Source organism: Schistocerca piceifrons, chromosome 8 (assembly GCF_021461385.2).
Source record: "Schistocerca piceifrons isolate TAMUIC-IGC-003096 chromosome 8, iqSchPice1.1, whole genome shotgun sequence".
NCBI classification, from domain to species: domain Eukaryota; kingdom Metazoa; phylum Arthropoda; class Insecta; order Orthoptera; family Acrididae; genus Schistocerca; species Schistocerca piceifrons.
In genome coordinates, this window is record NC_060145.1 from 320543353 (window position 1) to 320564188 (window position 20836).

Sequence of the window (20836 nt, forward strand, 5' to 3'; positions counted from 1 at the left end):
TCGGCATGTATACCTGAACTATCGTTGTCGGTGTTGGCCTGCTGTCGATTCTGATTAGAACGACCCGGTCACTGAACTGTTCACAGTAACACACCCTCTGCCCTACCTACCTATTCATAACGAATCCTACACCTGTTATACCATTTTCTGCTGCTGTTGATATTACCCGATACTCATCTGACCAGAAAAACTAACAAACATCAAAACAGAAGAACAGCGAAAAGCGAAATAATGAATACGAAAAATAAAAAACCTTTAAAAACTCAAAAATGGTACGAGCTAGAACATTTTGAAAGGTATATTCGGATTCTGCACACCAAAATACATACTACTTGATGTATCACATCCCAGATGCAAACTGGCTGTTGACTATTGTAATCTGTCTAAGGACTGCAAAAGCTCTGGATTGAGTGTGTCATCTAAATACGTTAAATTTTAAACGAGATTTTTCTGGCCACTACAACGTATTCCGCGACGCTGTCATAACAGTTGAACGTGTGAATGTAGGCGGACTCCCTCACAAATCGTGCCATGAATAATAATTCCGCTTTTCCGAAGCTCGAGTTTTTTCAACCCTACCGGTCTGCCTCCTTCTTAGCAATTCAACCACACATTTTCAGGCGTGAATACGGAGTCTAATCAATGAGTAACCACCCTCTGCGAGTTCGTCCAGTCTGGCAGAAACTCCTTCCCACAACTCACCCCATTTACTTCCCTCTGAAACAAACTCTCTTCACGTGTCCGCATTCAGTCCGTACTTGGTCACCCGGATAGATCACAAATTACTCTATCCCCTCCCTCCTTCCGTGAACGCGCAATCCACAAAAAACAATATCTGTAACAATGACATGAAAAACTAAGAACTCCGCAAACAAAGAAAAACAACAAACACCACTACAGCAAAAAAATCACTAATTCCCTGATACACTAAACCAAAATTTAAAAAAAAATGCAATTTTACAACATACTTACGTGACCTTGATCTATACGGCACATCATCCTCCTTATTTTCCTCACCAACTTCATGTTCTTTCTTTTCACACTTTGTATCTTTCAACTTCTGATTGACTCCCGATACCTCTCTACTATCCCTTTAAACTGTTTTATGCAACTTGCAATGGTACTTGAATTACGTAACCATTACGGCACCTCACCTCAGCCTCTCGATAAGAGCAATATTCTACTGTGTTTCTGTAAATTAGTTAACATATTTCTGTGACAACATTCAGATTTGATTTCATTAATGTAGAGGTACTTTGATACATCGATATGCTTATATTGCAATGATATGTGTATTATTTCTTTTGTCACTATGATCTTTGACGTATTTGTAACTCTGATTTTTGGGCGCGTAAGCGATTATTAGAGAGTCAAGTCTTGGTCGTCATGTTGAAAAGACGCAAATTGTAGTCAGTTTATAAAATGTGAAATGTGAGGAAGATATTTTCAAGTATGTTTTATATTGTGAAGTGATGTTGCAACAAAAGTAATAAAAAAGAAGTGTAACTTAAATTCGGAGTGCTGATTACTTTTTTACATCACCATTGTGCTAACTTGCAAAAGTTTAATCTTCAAGAATGGTTTATGAAACACATTTATAAAACTTTTGAATATCGCAGAATAACACCTAGGCCTCTTTGCTTCCGAGCTTGGAATCATCACCACCTAGATTTTCGACGGTTGAGCCATGAGTTCACAACGAGAGCAGCGTGGGAAACACGAAAAGATGAGTGCCTAGTTTATCCATTATTTCATGAAATGTCTTTATTAACTGTGCTCTAATGACACCTGCCACATAATATAAGTTTGTTGTTGCCCGAAAATGCAATATTTAGCAGCGTGAGCAACACTATAATCATAATTAGTTTTTGACCTTTGTTGTGGTAGGGTTGTTAGAAAGTGACGTGTATAACACACGTTCTTGTGGGTAACTGCATCTTTACATTGAGACCTGGTATGGTCCCTGGTATTTTGTGAAAAATTTCCTCGTTTTCCCCTTTGACGTATAGGGACCAGTGACCATTACCCACTGCCTCAGGTGGTATTGCGGCAATTTGCCCGTCTGTTTGGTTGTATCTGACGTTCTAACGTCTTCTTGTTTGCCTTTTGCACATTCCTCCAAACTTCCCTCATTCTTCTGGGGGACTTCCTCATCTACTCACCATCCGGTACTAATTTAGAAATGAAAGCGTAAAGGGAGATGGCATTTTCTGCCGAACACGACCTAAAATCACGACATGCCAGTTGCAGTGTCAACCTTCGAATTAGAGGCCCACTGTACATAAGGTAAATAGGCATCCCAACCGTCATGCCTGTAAACTACGTAACAGCTCAACATCTTGGCAATTGAGTTGTGTACGCGTTCCGTTCTCCCATTAGTCTACAGATGGAACGGACTCCTCCGTAACTTCCTTATACGCAACACGGGGCATAGCTGGTTCAAAAAATCCGTGGTCCGTGATTATGGTCTCAGGCACCCCAAACTTTAACATCCAGTTGTTGTAAATAGCCCGTTGGTCCGGCATCGGTACAGTCGTCAGAATCGACAGAAATGATCGATGATCGTTAAGAGCATACCTATTTCCTGCAGGTCTTTTGTTAAATGGCCCGAGGACAACCAATCCCAATATAGAAAATGGACAGGACGCCTCTGGTAAGCTTTGCAACGGCAAGTCCCGATGCGTATGTCGGCCGTCTGCGCGCATGGCACACACACCTTAGCATACTTCTCCACGTCACGCCTCCTGTTCCTCCACCAAAACTGCTCAGCTACATGTCGACCACCATGACCAGAAAACATATGGTCGTCAGCAGGCTGCGAAACTTCCTTCCGAAAACCTTCTGGAGCTCAGCCAAACGTCGCCCACTATGACCTGACAACATATGGTCATGAGCAGGCTGCAGAACTTCCATGCCAAAACCTTCTGGAGCTCAGCTACACGTCGCCCACCATGACCTGAAAACATATGGTCGTGAGCAGACTGCAAAACTACCTTGCGAAAACCTTATGGAGCTCAGCTACACGACCAGACTACATATGGTCGTGAGCAGGCTGCAAAACGTCCTTGCAGAAACCTTCTGGAGCTGAGCTACACGTCGCCCTTTATGACCTGACAACGTATGGTCGTGAGCAGGCTACAAAACTTCCTTGCAAAAATCTTCTGGAGCTCAGCTACACGTCGCCCACTATGACCTGACAACATATGGTCGTGAGCAGGCTGCAAAACTTCCTTTGCGAAAACCTTCTGGAGCTCAGCTACACGTCGCCCACCATGACTTGATAACATACGGTCGTGAGCAGGCTGCAAAACGTCCTTGCGAAATCCTTCTGGAGCTCGGCTACACATCGCCCACGATGACCTGACAATATATGGTCGTGAGCAGGCTGCAAAACTTCCTTGTGAAAACCTTCTGGAACCGCCACAGCTAGTCCACAACTCGTCGTTCTACACAACAAACCTTCATGCATAATGAAATGTGCCTGTGACTTAAATCCCTGGCGCTCATTATCCCTGGCCTGCACTTACTGCCCTTCTTCAACGCTCTTCCACAGCGTACTTAACATTGCTACTCCGCGTTTTAACGAATCTGCATTTACATGTAATCTCCCTGACTTATGGATTACTTCGTACTCGAATTCTCTGAGCTTGAGTGTACACCGAGTTAATCTGCTAAATGAATCTTTCAAACCTAGCAATCATTTCAATAAGCCGTGGTCTGTCTCGACCTTAAACTTCCTACCACACAGATAACACCGAAAATATGTAATACCATATATGACCACCAACATCTCTTTCTCCGTTGTTGAGTAGTTATGCTCCGCCTCGTTTAACTTTCTTGAAGCGTAAGCTACCGGATGATCCTGACCATCTACCATCTGTCCTAAGACCCGACCGACTGTCTCGTTTGAAGCAACACATGAAAGGATAAACTTTTCTCGAAATCCGGAAAAACCGATACTGGATCTGAAACCAACATTTCTTTCAATTTTTTAAATGCTTCCTGACATTCCTGCGACCAACTGAATTCTGTCACGTTTTTCAGTAGCTTGTACAAGGGTCCGGCTATTTTCGCAAAGCCTTCCAGGAACCGTCTGTAATAATTACAGAGGCACTACAGGGACTATAACTCTGTTCTATGATCCCATTCCGTAGTTGTTGTTCAAGAAATTGTTCTACCAACGGTTTCAGCTGCTTTTCTATACCGCATGGCTTCCTACAAACTTGTGACCTGTTCCCTGTCGGTATGTGATGTTGCGCGAACTGTGTTGCTAGTAAACTTCCGTTCACACAAAATTAATCTGCAAACCTCAACATGTTCTCTATGGCCCTTCAAATGATCTACTTTTCCTCGCATCACTTCATTGTCGACGGTTTGCTTGTGGCCTTCCTCTAGGGTCGACGTATCGAACTCCTCATCTTCAAAGACTTCCTAAGTCGCTGTTTGCACCCTTTGAGAGAGTCGTCTTCCCTTTCCCAAAATTATCCACACTACCCGGAATCATCTGTTCACCATCAACATTTCTCACATGCGCCAAACTCCTGAGGATAAAACTATGCGTACTATCCATCTCTTCATTGGTTAAGAGAGTTTCTGCGACATATAATGTCTCGCTCAGCAAATCGGTGTCCACTAAAAGCCAAATTATCTTTACCGAACCTGCTGGTATTTTATCTTGTTGATCGAATGGCTCTGAGCACCATGGGACTTAGCATCTGAGGTCGTCAGTCCCCTAGAACTTAAAACTACTTAAACCTAACCAACCTAAGGACAGCACACACATCCGAGGCAGGATTCGAGCCTGACACCGTAGCAGCAGCGCGGTTCCGGACTGAAGCATCTAGAACCGCTCGGCCACAGCGGGTGGCTCTTGTTGATCGATCTTCGCTGATCCGGAACTGCGCGACTGCTACGGTTGCAGGTTCGAATCTTGCCTCGGGCATGGATGTGTGTGATATCCTTAGGTTAGTTAGGTTCAAGTAGTTCTAAGTTCTAGGGGACTGATGACCTCAGATGTTAATTCGCATGGTGCTCAGAGCCATTTTGATCTTGAAACGTACGCAGTGTAGTTGGTCTCACCTTTATGACAGGTGAACCTTGGGCCACTGTCTCAGTTCTTCTGACTGTTGAAGGAGTCCTGGTTGCGTTTAACGGTTGCTTACCTTGCCGCTGCTTTCCACCCTTCCTACCTTAAATGCCCGGTGGCCCACTATGCCATACACAAAGCACTCTGACTGCTTACACTGCCTCCATAGATGACCCTCCCTACCACATCTGTAACACTTGACTTTCCAAGCAAACACGCGGTAGTCCACACTCTGCTTTGCGGCCATATTCACCTTCTCTATAAGTGTTGCGATCCTAAGAGCTGACTAAGTCCCTGAGTTCTCCATCCGTACCCTCTGTGACCATCAAGAAAACGTTAAACGCTCTATTTTCTGCCTCCTGTAACAGTACCCTGTTAACTTCTGCATATGTCTTTGCATTTCCACAGATTATATGAGCTGCATAGACAACGTACTTTATTTCTCTCGAAAAAATCGCACAGCTTTCTCCTTTTGGTACCAGTGGCACAATACCCCGTCCCATTCCTGGAACGTGTGCGCTTTACTCGATGTCTCGGGGTCGACAACATACGCTTAGGCGTTCCCCTCCAAACGAATATTGGCAACATACAGGGTTATTTCATCTGATCACCCATGAGCATCCGCAGAGTCTCTAATATCCTTAATAAAAATTGTCACGTTCTCCGTTGCATTGCCCGAGATAGGATTAATCAGTGCGACCACTGCCGGGTCATACGCAACACAAGGCACTTTCAGTCCAGACTAACTTTCCCAAGACACTATTTGTGACTGATCATGGGTATCCATAGGAGCGTCTAACTCACGATTAAGTTCAAATTTACTCTTTTTCATGCCCTCAAACCGCTCTGTTAACGCTTGCACTTGCTGAGTTCAAATTGCAACTGCATCTGCGGTAGTAGGATCCGTTTCTGCCATTTTGCGTACTCTACTTCCCCTTTACTGCAGTCGACTTTTCGTAAAACAAAACTAAACACAAACTCCCATTCAACTTTACACAAAAGAAATTTAAATACAAATTAATTCCTCCTGCGAATCATCGTCCATCTACATTCAGTACAAGTTCTACACGGATCACCAGTACGTTACGTACGGAAGAAACAGTTGCTACAGATCTGGTACACGGTAACTCGTTCCCAGACAAACTACAAAATGGACACTTCACTGTCACTAAATTATCACGTCCACCATCACCTCTAAACTAAGATAAGTCCATGGGTTTCTATGAGTGCACAAAAGTAACTCTAAACGTCTTGCAATCTAGCTCACACAACTAACTCTGACAACGAGACCAGACATAAAAAATAACGTAAAAAAAACTTGGATTCACCGAACCACATTGTGCTTGGATGGTAATTATTTCAAGAGCCATTGCCTCAGTCATTAATCACCAAAACCATCTTTCTCACCAACAGGTAGTGTTGGGCGAGGATGGACTCTTTTCGATGCAATGTGTGGTGTTGGAAAGCGAAACGACCACTTCCGGACACCAAGGGCTTTAATACGTCAGAACGACGGAGAAGCATGGTTTGGGAGAGAGGGATGACTCATGGCAAAGCGTGCAGAGGAACACTGGCAAGTGTGTCACTGACATTATTACACCGAAAGTACACAGCGGGCCTTCCGCTGAACTCGGCGACGGCGCCGCCCTTCGTGAGAGCGTCAACGCCAACGCGAATGTCGGAATCTGCAGCGTCGGCGTCCGGTTTCCCAACCTAGCGGACGTAGCCACCCTAATAGCGCCACGGCTAAATGGACGCATGTGCAGGTCGCCGGAACACAGCTGACTGCTCCTTCAAGCGAAACTCGTGGACCCCACGTAGAGCGCCGAAGGGAAGCAGTCGCCCCCCGTCATCGTAGTGAAGCTCAGCAGCACCGGGCGTCCGCCCAGGGCAGCTGGTGAGCGGCCGCAAACTGCACTGCACCCAGGTGGCCGCAAGATCGCGCCCAGACCCTGCCTCTGCGGACGGCAGCTTGCAGTCCGCCGCACGATGTCACGTATGAGAGGTGGAGGCCAGCAGCCCTCTCGCTCCTCGCGTCGGTGTAGCTCCAAGGTGCGGCGTGCCCCGCCACAGCTATGACGCGTCCGTGCAGCGGAGGTTGCAGTTGCTTCAGCGTACCGGTTAGCCGCCGATATTCATCACCAACAGGTCGTCGTGGTTAGCCCGCATCCTAAACAGTCGTCATTCTCTCCGGTTCTACGTGATGACAAAATGGCGACACGACTGTGCACTTTGAGCCTCGTTTATTTATGCTTTTCCCTACGCCTCTGACGCAGTTGCTCTGGAGAGGACAAGTGGAGTGCTCTTTGATAATTACGACGTCAGCTTTACTCAGGCCGCTTCGGCCCCTACACACAGGTTACCGCTGTTGTGACTGCAACGTATGGGCTTTTGTATACAGTGCCTGCCGAGCTGTGCCTTCTAGCCTGCGAGCGGTGTCGTAAACCCGCCTCACAGAATCGTTTGTACTCGCTCGTGGCTCAGCAGGATTATATGTGTGTGTGTGTGTGTGTGTGTGTGTGTGTGTGTGTGTCTGTGTGTCTGTGTGTGTGTGTGTGTGTGTGTGTGTGTGTGTGTGTGTGTGTGTGTGTGTGTGTGTGTGTGCGTGTGCATGTGAGGAGTGGAGTGTAATGTTTATATTGTATGATGATAATTATGAGGACAGGGCTAAACCAGGTGCCACCAGATAGTCTACTTCTCTTGATAACACCAAGAAGGCAATCGGGCTTTATGCCCCATCCGATGAGACAATGAGGAGAGTTTTGGTGTTTAAACGACGACATTGGCACTAAGTTTAATGATCAGGAACGTTACGCCACCACTTTTCCTCCCCTTTCTGGCCAGACACTGACAGTGGAAGTTTTTTCCACAACCTGGATTCGAACAGGCCGAGCCGAGCTCCAACGCACAAGCGTGCGTTAGCGACCTCGGCCACCGAGGTGGGGTGTTTTATGTATTAGGTTGTACAATAAATTGTTGTGGAACATTTTTCGTCATTACTTATTGCTTCTTTCAGGAAATATCAGCACATCACACTTTAAAATTTAAGAAAACAGGACCGGTAATATAGCACCTCCAACTCCATCATGATGCCACCATGGTAGACAAAGATTACCACAGATGCGAATCTCACAGTACGAAGACATTACAAGATATCGATTTCTACACGCAGAGACAATCATATGTGATTAATAATTTAGTATAAAAACGTCTTGAAACTATCATAAAAACTATAAAAATAACAATGAAAATAATAATTTCAAAATTCGTTTCAAAATTTGGATGAAACTGTTTACCAAAACGTTTTCCGTAATAATTAATTACACTCTTTCTTTTATATTTCTGAAGATTGTCTTTTTATTAAGTAATCAATTTATTTGAGTCTGTCGGGAAGTGTAATACATAATGAAAAGCGACCATCGAGCAGTAGCATCACAAGGCCCATAACAATGTGCCCATTGCGAAAGTCACTCACGGCAGCGGATTTTCCCATCTGCAGCCCATACTACGGCTAGAAAGACTAGTGTTCCGTTTACATACTTCCCTAATCGCATCACGTGCCATCAACGTTACCAGGACCCTTGACGTTATCATTGGAGAAATTTTCTTTAGTGAAATGAGACTACATAGTTTAAGAAACCTTGTCAAGTCTTTATCGTCTATGATGTATTTATGCCGACTAATGAAAACTTCTGTCAAAGACGGGATTCGAACTCGGGCCTCCTGCTCACTGGGCAGATGCACAAATCTCTGCACCACCCTGACACCGTGGCTTTCTACAACTGCATGGACTATTCTAGCACGCCTTTCTCCTCAGTCCAAATTCCTACTCACGCTTCAGTCCACTTGGTACTTCCCCTAAACTCTAACAGCGTCACAGTGCTTCTCCATCTGTATTGGAGTAGCACCTCAGAATCGAACGAAACGGGGGATCCTGCCTGAAACCCAGTAACAGATGCTATAATCAAATGACACTATATGGTTCCAGAGACCTTTTCATGTCTCAAACATCTGTGACGTATATACACAGATTGACGCAACAAATGAAAATTTGTACCTGGCGATGGTACAGTCTGCATATATACAAAACAGAAAGTTACTTTGTGCTAGGAGAAATTATCACCTCGAAAGAATAAAGTTATGTAGTTAAATTGTTTATTTTATTCGTAGGCACAAATCTACAGTGCTGGCAGACATCAAAATGTCCGCGGCTCAGTAGCATACCACGCAGCTAGGGCAGCCAAAGCAAGATGTTGGTTAGAACAGCTCAGTATCAGTTACACCGTCAGCGAGAGTTCCTAAAAAATGGTTCAAATGGCTCTGAGCACTATGGGACTCAACATCTGAGGTCATAAGTCCCCTAGACTTAGAACTACTTAAACCTAAGGACATCACACACATCCATGCCCGAGGCAGGATTCGAGCCTGCGACAGTAGCAGCAGCGCGATTCCGGACTGGAGCGCCTAGAACCGCTCGGCCACCACGGCCAGCTCCTGCTTCTAACAAGGTGATTACACCGTTCGCTTGTTACATATTTTTTAAGAGCTTCAAACAAGGTCTACTGCAGTAATGGATAGGAACTGTGATTGATGTGTACAGATGCGAGCTGAGCGGGCACCCTTCGCTCACAGCTTCAGGCTGCGTTGTCTTCTGTCACACAGCTTGAGGCTGCCGCCAAGGGGCGTCACTGTGGGGGATCGGACAAGGGGATGCGAGGGACGTCGAGCACGTCCCACGTGTCCTCCGATCGGTCCACTACTGTGACCTCCCCGGGTATTGCCTGCACTGAGGTTGACCCCTCACTCGTGATCGAGTGGGGAGGCAGTGAAAAACTTTCCGAGTGGCTGATCGAAGGGCCTCCCCGGTTCGTTTGACGAACAGGTTTCGGGCGTCTCTGAGCCGGATGCAGTCGTCCACCCTGTTCCAGTGGAAGCTTCTCGGCCCGCAAGGTCTGGGCATTCACAGAGGGTGGGTTTACTGATAGTTGGGAGCTCCAACATGGCTGTCAAGGAGGGGAAGGAAGCCAGTGTGCACTCCGTGTGCATTCCGGTGGGAGTCATTCCGGATGTGGAAAGGGTGCTCCCGGATCCCATGAAGAGTACAGGGTGCAGTTGGTGGCTCATGTCGGTACCAATGACGTGTGTCGCTTTGGATCGGAGCTAGTGGAAATGGTAAAGATTGCCAGTCTTGCTTCCGACATTCAAGTGGAGCTCATCATCAGCAGCATCGTCGATAGAACCGTCTGGTCCTTTGGTGCAGAGCCGAATGGAGGGTCTGAATCAGAGGCTCAGGCGGTTCTGTGTCCGTGTAGGTGCAGATTCCTTGACTTGCGGCATCGGGTGATGGGTTTCCGGGTTCCGCTTAATGGGTCACGAGTCCACTACACACAGGAGGCGGCTACACGGGTAGCGGGGGCTGTGTGGAAGGGACTGCGTGGTTTTTTAGGTTAGAGGGTTCAAATGGCTCTGAGCACTATTGGACTTAACATCTATTGTCATCTGTCCCCTACAACTTAGAACTACTTAAATCTAACTAACCTAAGGACAGCACACAACACCCAGTCATCACGAGGCAGAGAAAATCCCTGACCCCGCCGGGAATCGAACCCGGGAACCCGGGCGTGGGAAGCGAGAACGCTACCGCACGGACACGAGGTTAGAGGGTCTCAGGGAACCACAGAAGGGGCGTCCGTCAGAAAGTGGGCAGGTAAAACACAGTAAAGTAGTTGTAGAAACGATCGGTATTGTAGTTGTAAATTGTCGTAGCTGTGTTGGGAAAGAACCAGACCTCCACGCCCTAATAGAAAGCACTGAAGCTCAAATAGTTGTAGGTACAGAGAGCTGGCTAAAGCTGGAAATAAGTTAAGCGGAAATTTTTTCAAACGATCTAACAGTGTTCAGAAAAGATAGATTAAATACAGTTGGTGGTGGAGCATTTATTGCTGTCAGAGGTAATTTGCTTTGTAGCGAAATTGAAGTAAATAGTTCATGTGACAATCGGACTAAACTATTAATTGGATCGTTTTAGCGAACCCACGACTCAGAAGACATAGTTGCTGAACAGTTCAAAGAAACCTTGAGTCTCATTTCAAATAAGTACCCCGCTCATACAGTTATAGTCGGTGGTGACTTCAATTTACCCTCGATATGATGGAAAAATTATACGTTTAAAGCCGGCGGCAGGAATAAACATCATCCGAAATTGTACTGAATGCTTTCTCAGAAAATTATTTTGAACAATTACCGTAAATGGTTGCGAAAGCATACTTAACCTTTTAGCAACAAATAGTTCTGGACAAATAGTGAGTGTTGTGACGAATACAGGGATTAGCGACCACAAGGCAGTTGCTGCTAGGCTGAATACCGTAACACCTACAACCATCAAAAAGTACATCCATTTAAAAAAGCTGATAAAAATACTCTTAACGCCTTTTTAAGAGACAGTCTTCACTCCTTCCGATCTGATCATTTAAGTGTAGAAAAGTTGTGGAATGTTTTCAAAGAGATAATATCAACAACAATTGAGAGATATATACCACATAAATTAATAAGTGATGATACTGATCCCCCATGGTACACAAAACGCGTCGGATCGTTGTTGTAGAAGCAACGAAAAAAGCATGCCAAATATAAAAGAACGTAAAATCCCCAAGATTGGCAAAGTTTTACAGAAGTTCGAAATATAGCGCGTAGCTCAATGCGAGATGCTTTTAATAACTTCCACAACGAAATTCTGTCTCGAAATCTGGCAGAAAACCCAAAGAGAATCTGGTCATACATAAAGCAAACCAGTGGCAAGACGCAATCAATACCTTCTCTGCGCGATAACAACGGTGAAGTCACTGATGACAATGCCACTAAAGCAGAGTTATTAAACACGGTTTTCCGAAACTCCTTCGCCAAAGAAGAAGAAGTAAATATTCCTGAATTCCAGTCAAGAACAACATGCCAAGATGAGAAACATAGAAGTAGATATCCTCGGTGTAACAAATCATCTTAAATCACTTAATAAAGGCAAGGCCTCCGGTCCAGATTGTATACCACTCAGGTTCCTCTCAAAGTTTGCTGATAAATAGCTCTATATTGAACAATTATATACAACCACTCGCTCACAGAAAGTTCCGTACCTAAAGACTGGAAAATTGCTCAAGTCACACCAATACCCAAAAGGGGAAGTAGGAGTAATCCGCTGAATTACAGGCCTGTACCACTAACGTCGTTTTCCAGTAGGGTTTTAGAACATATACTGTATTAGAACGTTATGTACCTCGAAGAAAACGATTTATTGACATATAGTCAGCACGGATTCAGAAAATATCGTTCCTGTGAAACACAACTAGCTCTTTATACTCATGAAGTAATAAGTGCTATTGACAGGGGATGTCAAATTGTTTCCATATTTTTAGATTTCCAGAAGGCTTTCGACACCGTTCCTCACAAGCGTCTTCTAACCAAACTGCGTGCCTACGGAGTATCGCCTCAGTTGACCGACTAGATTAGTGATTTCCTGTCGGAAATGTCACAGTTCGTAGTAATACACGGAAGGTCATCGAGTAAAACAGAAGTAATATCCGGCATTCCCCAAGGAAGTGTTATAGGCCCTCTACTGTTCCTGATCTAAATTAACGACATAGGAGATAATCTGAGTAGCCGTCTTAGATTGTTTGCAGATGATGCAGTCATTTCCCGTCTTGTAAAGTCATCAGTGATCAAAACGACTTGCAAAATGATTTAGATAAGATATCTGTATGGTGCGAAAAGTGGCAATTGACACTGAATAAAGAAAAGTGTGGAGTTATTCACATGAGTACTAAAAGAAATCAGCTAAATTTCGATTACGCGATATGTCAGAAATCTGAGGGCTGTAAATTCAACTAAATACTTAGAGATTACAATTACAAATAACCTAAATGGGAACGATCACATAGATAATATTGTGGGTAGAGCAAACCAAAGACTGCGATTCATTGGCAGATGGTGCAACAGGTCTACCAAAGAGACTGCTTACACTACGGTTGTCCGCCCTATTCTGGAGTATTGCTGTGCGGTGTGGAATCCGCATCAGATGGGACTGACGGATAACATCGAAAAAGTTCAAAGAAGGGCAGCTTGTTTTGTATTATCACGAAATAGGGGAGATAGTGTCACAGACATGATACGTGAATTAGAGTGGCAATCATTAAAACAAAGGCGTTATTCGTTGCGACGGGATCTTCTCATGAAATTTCGATCAGTAGTTTTCTCCTCCGATTGCGAAAACATTCTGTTGGCATCCACCTACATAGGGAGAAACGATCATCACGATAATATAAGAGAATTCAGGGCTCACACACGAAACTTTATGTGCTCGTTTTTCCTGCGTGTCGTTCGAGAGTGTAACGGTAGAGAGACAGCATGAATTTGGTTCATTGAACATCTGCCAGGCACTTTATTGTGAATAGCAGAGTAATCACGTAGATGTAGATGTAGATGTTGCAGCCCGTCTCCACTTTATGAGTGAGTTGCGCTAAGAGAGATTTCTTGTCTTAACTACATCACGAAATCCAACGCTACCTGGAAGAAATAAATATGCAATAATTACATTTTCCTCTAAAAACGACGTATTGGTTACTCAAACCTGTGTGCATCAGATGGGTACGTATTGCGCCAACTGGTGATTATAATGCGGGGAATAAGGTTCTGAATACACTCCTGGAAATTGAAATAAGAACACCGTGAATTCATTGTCCCAGGAAGGGGAAACTTTATTGACACATTCCTGGGGTCAGATACATCACATGATCACACTGACAGAACCACAGGCACATAGACACAGGCAACAGAGCATGCACAATGTCGGCACTAGTACAGTGTATATCCACCTTTCGCAGCAATGCAGGCTGCTATTCTCCCATGGAGACGATCGTAGAGATGCTGGATGTAGTCCTGTGGAACGGCTTGCCATGCCATTTCCACCTGGCGCCTCAGTTGGACCAGCGTTCGTGCTGGACGTGCAGACCGCGTGAGACGACGCTTCATCCAGTCCGAAACATGCTCAATGGGGGACAGATCCGGAGATCTTGCTGGCCAGGGTAGTTGACTTACACCTTCTAGAGCACGTTGGGTGGCGCGGGATACATGCGGACGTGCATTGTCCTGTTGGAACAGCAAGTTCCCTTGCCGGTCTAGGAATGGTAGAACGATGGGTTCGATGACGGTTTGGATGTACCGTGCACTATTCAGTGTCCCCTCGACGATCACCAGTGGTGTACGGCCAGTGTAGGAGATCGCTCCCCACACCATGATGCCGGGTGTTGGCGCTGTGTGCCTCGGTCGTATGCAGTCCTGATTGTGGCGCTCACCTGCACGGCGCCAAACACGCATACGACCATCATTGGCACCAAGGCAGAAGCGACTCTCATCGCTGAAGACGACACGTCTCCATTCGTCCCTCCATTCACGCCTGTCGCGACACCACTGGAGGCGGGCTGCACGATGTTGGGGCGTGAGCGGAAGACGGCCTAACGGTGTGCGGGACCGTAGCCCAGCTTCATGGAGACGGTTGCGAATGGTCCTCGCCGATACCCCAGGAGCAACAGTGTCCCTAATTTGCTGGGAAGTGGCGGTGCGGTCCCCTACGGCACTGCGTAGGATCCTACGGTCTTGGCGTGCATCCGTGCGTCGCTGCGGTCCGGTCCCAGGTCGACGGGCACGTGCACCTTCCGCCGACCACTGGCGACAACATCGATGTACTGTGGAGACCTCACGCCCCACGTGTTGAGCAATTCGGCGGTACGTCCACCCGGCCTCCCGCAGGCCCACTATACGCCCTCGCTCAAAGTCCGTCAACTGCACATACGGTTCACGTCCACGCTGTCGCGGCATGCCACCAGTGTTAAAGACTGCGATGGAGCTCCGTATGCCACGGCAAACTGGCTGACACTGACGGCGGCGGTGCACAAATGCTGTGCAGCTAGCGCCATTCGACGGCCAACACCGCGGTTCCTGGTGTGTCCGCTGTGCCGTGCGTGTGATCATTGCTTGTACAGCCCTCTCGCAGTGTCCGGAGCAAGTATGGTGGGTCTGACACACCGGTGTCAAAGTGTTCTTTTTTCCATTTCCAGGAGTGTAGTTTGAACAGACACTCCAAGCCACTCATAGTCGCTGTGGAACTCCTCAGTGTGCGTTTAATAGTGTTACAAAAATCCGATGAGGAATGTTGAATAAAAAGAACTTCGGAGGACAAAATTTATGCTGCGAGCTCACACCCCAGTTTAGAAAACTTTTGTGGCAGTTCCTTTAAAGATATTTCAGAAAAGGATGCCTCTGTGTGTAAATAGTTCTGACTGCTCAATGGGGTGCTATTTTTACTGAACGCTCGCTGGTATAGAGCTAGAAGTGATCCCCTAATGCCTGATGCAAGTATGCCAGCGGATTTTCTGGGACGGGCCTGCACGGCTGACCTAGCAGGCTCCGACGCGACTTAGCTCGGAATTTGCGATGAAAGCGACTGAGATGGGGTTACAAACATTTAATGCGCACACAACGAAGACATGCAAAACTAAATGACGTTAGCTTCTAAACTTCAGTATCACTAATTGATATTAAAAATGTACAGCAAATCTATGCCTTAGACTAGAAACAATGTGAAAATAATATGTTGTGAGTAAGTATCAAAAAATTTACTGTTTGGAAAAAGTGAGTTACAGCCGGCCGGTGTGGCCAAGCAGTTATAGGCGCTACAGTGTGGAACCACGCGACCGCTACGGTCGCAGGTTCGAATCCTACCTAAGGCATGGATGTGTGTGATGTCCTTAGGTTAGTTAGGTTTAAGTAGTTCTAAGCTCTAGGGGACTGATGGCCTTAGAAGTTAAGTCCCATAGTGCTTAGAGCCATTTGAACCACTTTTGAACTAGAATTACAGACATGTACATGCACTGTGACTGTAGACATTCAGTATGGAGTAGTGCCACTATGTGCTGCAATCCGAGCCACTAGATGTCCTAGTGTGGAATCAAAGAGCGCCTGAATATACTGCTGGGGAATATTCTGGCGAGCGTTTTGTAGGTATGTCCATAAACCATCAATTGTGGCTGCAAGAGGAACCGAATCAAGTTGCTGACCGAAGGTTTACCAGGTACTTTCGACTGGCGACATGTCAGGTGAATGGGCAGACCGGGGAAGCAGTGGTATCCGTCGTTCTTCAGAGAAGACCTGCACATTTCTCATAATATGTGGCTGGGCGTAGTCCTGGTGAAATATGGCATACAGTATGGCCTGCAGGAGAGAGGGTTAGTGCTTCGGGCTGTAATCCTTCTTGATGTACCGATAGCTTTTCAGATTGCCCTCAAGGCGTAGGAGGCGAGATCTCGAGTTAAAGGTGATGGCGCCCAAAACCATCACACGCGTTTGTCCGCTATGCTGCTCAACAATACAGTTTTCCCGAGTACGTTCACCATGTGCGCGTCTAAAGCGTATGCGACCGTCATTTACATCTACATGTCCGCATCCACATGCATACTCTGCAAATAACATTTAAGTGCTTGGCAGAGAGTTCATTAAACCACCTTCACAACAATTCTCTATTATTCCAATTTCATACAGCGCGCGGATAAAACGAACACCTATATCTTTCCGTGCGAGCTTTGATTTCCCTTATTTTATTATGATGATCGTTTCTCCCTATGTAGGTCGGCGTCAACAAAATATTTACGCATTCGGAGGAGAAAGTTGGTGATTGAAATTTGGTGAGAAGATTCCGCCTCAACGAAAAACGCTTTCGTTTGAATGATGTCCGCCCCAAGTCCTGTATCGTTTCAGTGTCACTATCTCCTCTATTTCACGATAATACAAAACGTGCTGCTCTTCTTTGAACTTTCTCGATGTACTCCTTCAGTCCTATCTGGTAAGGATCCACTACCCCGCAGCAGTATTTTAAAAGAGGACGGAAAAGCGTGGTGTATGCAGTCTCCTTAGTGTTTCTGTCACATTTTATAAGTGTCCTGCCTATAAAACGCAGTCTTTGGTTAGTCTTTCCCACAAGATTTTCTGTATGTTCCTCCCAGTTCAAGATGTTCGTAATTATAATTTCTAGGTACTTAGATGAATTTACGGCCTTTAGATTTGGCGGATTTATCGTGTAACCGAAGTTTAACGGATTCCTTCTAGCAGTCATGTGGATGACTTTACACTTTTCATTATTTAGGGCCAATTGCCAATTTTCATAACATACAAATATCTTTTCTAAATCGGCTTACAGTTTGTTTTGATCTTCTGATGAGTTTACTAATAATAAAAGACAGTGTCATTTGCAAACAACCTGAGACGGCTGTTCAGATTGTCCCGTAAATCGTTTATTTAGATAAGGAACGGCAAAGGGCATATAACACTACCGTGGGGACTTCAGAAACCATTTCCGTTTTACTCAATAACTTTCCGTCAATTACTACGAACTGTGACCTCCCTGACAAGAAATCACGAATCCAGTCACATAACTGAGACACTAAACACGCAAATTGATCACATGCCTCTTGTGATCTAAAGAGTTAAAAGCCTTCTGGAGATTTAGAAATACGGAATTAATTTGAAATTCTTGTCAATAGTGACCACTTCATATGAACAAAGAGCTAATTTTGTTTCATAAGAACGATGTTTTCTACATCCGTGTTGACTGTATGTCAAAAGACCGTTCTCTTAGAGGTAATTCATAATGTTCGAACACAATATATGTTCCAAAATCCTGCTGCGTATCAACGTTAATGATATGGACCTGTAATTTAGTGGATTATTCCTATTGCATTTCTTGTATATTGGTGTGACCTGGGCAAACTTACAGTCTTTGGTTATGGATGTTTCGTCGAGCAAGCGGTTGTACATGATTGTTAAGTATGGAGCTCTTGCATCAGCACACTCTGAAAGAAACCGAAATGGTATACAATCTGGACAGGAGGACTTGCATTTGTTAAGTGGTTTAAGTTGCTACGCTAATCCGACGATATCTCTTTCTACGTTATTCATGTTTGCAGCTGTTATTGTTTCAAATTCTGGGATATTTACTTCGTCTTCTTTGGTGAAGGAATTTCGCAAGGCTGTGTTTAGTACTCTGCTTTTACAGGACTTTCGTCGATAGTATTTCCATTGCTGTCGCGCAAAGAAGGTCTTCTTGCCAGCATACTTCACATATGGCCAGAATTTCTTTGGATTTTCTGTCAGGTTTCGAGACAAAGTTTCATTGTGGAAACTATTATAAGCATCTCGAACTGAACTCAGCGCTGAATTTCGAGCTTCTGTAAAAGATCGCCAATTTGGAGTTTTTGCGTCCGTTTGAATTTGGCATGTTTTTTCATTGTTTCTGCAACAGTGTTTCTACCCGTTTTGTGTACCTAGGAGGATCAGCTCAGTCATTTGTTAATTTATTTAGTATAAATCTTTCAATTGCTGCCGATACATCTGGTCTACACTTATATCGTTAATTCTGTGGAGTGGAGCTTGTCTCTCCGCAAGGCATCAAGTGAATTTTTATCTGCTTTTCTGAATAGGTACATTTTTCGTTTATTTTTGGATGATTTGGAGGTTATAATATTCAACTCGCTAAGACAAACCCGTGTTCACCAATCCCTGTATCCGTTTTGATGTTTATTACTAGCTAAGGATTACTTCAGAGGTTGAAAATACCGATTCAAATGGTTCAAATGGCTCTGAGCAGTATGGGACTCAACTGCTGAGGTTATTAGTCCCCTAGAACTTAGAACTAGTTAAACCTAACTAACCTAAGGACATCACAAACATCCATGCCCGAGGCAGGATTCGAACCCGCGACCGTAGCGGTCTTGCGGTTCCAGACTGCAGCGCCTTTAACCGCACGGCCACTTCGGCCGGCAAAATACCGATTCAGTTGTAACTTTCTTTTATTATCGCACGACCTGTTTCAGGCTGCTATAAGCCCATGTCAGGCTGGTCCCGGCGGAGGTTCGAGTCCTCCCTCGGTCATGGGTTTGTGTGTTTGTCCTTAGGATAATTTAGGTTAAGTAGTGTGTAAGCTTACGGACTGATGATCTTAGTAGTTAAGTCCCAAAAGATTTCACACACATTTGAACATTTTGAAGCCCATCTTCAGGTGTCGTAGCTGGGCTGTGCTCCCCGAGCGCTGCGGTGGACGTGGTCTCTGGTATAATGCTGAGTTGCGGATGTTCTTCCAACAGGATTGTTTGTAAGGATTATTTGTTGCTAAGAGGTCAAGTGTGTTTTCACAAGCATTTAATATTCGCGTGGGCTCATGAACTTATTGATCGAAATAATTGTAGAGAATTCATTTAGCACAATTCGGGATGATGTTTTATATTTATCTTTGGATTTAAACATGTATTTTCGCTAACATATCGAGAGGTAATTAAAGTCACCATCAACTATAACTGTATGAGTCCGATTCATGTTTGTTTCTTTTAACCTTCCAGCAATTGTATCATCTGAATTGGAAGGGTCAATTATTATTTTATTCCTGTTGCCAAGAATGGCCTCGGCTCATACTAACTCACAGGAACTATCTACTTCAACTTCGCGATAAAATAAATTACTTCTAGAAGCAACAAGCGTGCCACCGCCAACTGTGTTTAGCCTATCCTCTCGGAACACAGTTAGGTTCTTCTAAAATTTTCGGTTGAACTTATCTCCGGTTTTAGCCAGCTTTCAGTGCCTATAACGATTTGAGCAACAGTGCTTGCTATTAGCGCTTGGAGTTCTGGTGCTTTCCCAACACAGCTACAACAATTTACGACTGTTACACCGATGGTTCCTAAATCTACGTTGTTCCTGTGTTCGGCCTGCGCCCTTTGAGGCTGAAGCACTTTTTATATTTTCCCGAGACTCTCTAACCTAAAAAACCGCCCAGTCCACGCCACCCAGCCCGTGTCGCCGTCTCCTGTAGGCTAAACTGAAAGGGACTCGAAGTACTACATCTTGCACCTCAGCACGCCAGCGTCGGCATTCACGGGCCCATTGTATTCTGCAGCGTTCGTGGGTTCTGGTCAATGGTACCCGACATAATGGCATAAGTGCCACCAGTCAAGCCCGCAGAAGAACGCGTCGAACAGCCGAATAAGACATGTCCATTCCCATTGCAGTCCTGCAATGACGCACCAACACTGTGGACGAACCTCTTCTGTCCTCCGGAAGATCAATCATTCTGCCCTATTCGAACGCACTCGCATGCCCGAATTCCGCCCTGTGATTCGGCGAGACAGAGTGGCACTTGGTTACGTCTTTCCATTTTATATGATAACTCCGTGCCTCCTGAGCACTGCGTAACACTGACCAGTCCGGTCACACAAAAGAGGGCGTTGTTGGGCCAGCGCGCACGCCACCTCCCTGCCTCTTCAACCATTTATTCTGGTTCCGCTGTTCTACACGTCATCTTACTGTGGCGTTTTGCAGGACGTTGCTTCTGAGTGTTTCACTTTTTACAAACAGTAGTGTATACGGTTTTAATGTCATTTTGATCAGCATTTGAATACAATTTGTTATGGAGCTCTTTCAGTTAATGTTGGCCTGTTCGTTCAAAAGTTGTCCAAAATTGTATTGTAATACACGTCACTAGAACGGTGTAACATGATAGGACTGACAAGATTGCGGCAAACAGTAGGAGGCAAGGTCCGTGATGCAGTGAAGGCAAGCGTTAGTGAACTGGTCTTGGGAGTCAGAAGGGGATGGAAAGAATGAGGAGTTCTGTCTACTGGATGCGAGTTAGTTAATTTCTTGTTGACAGGAAGCTGTCAC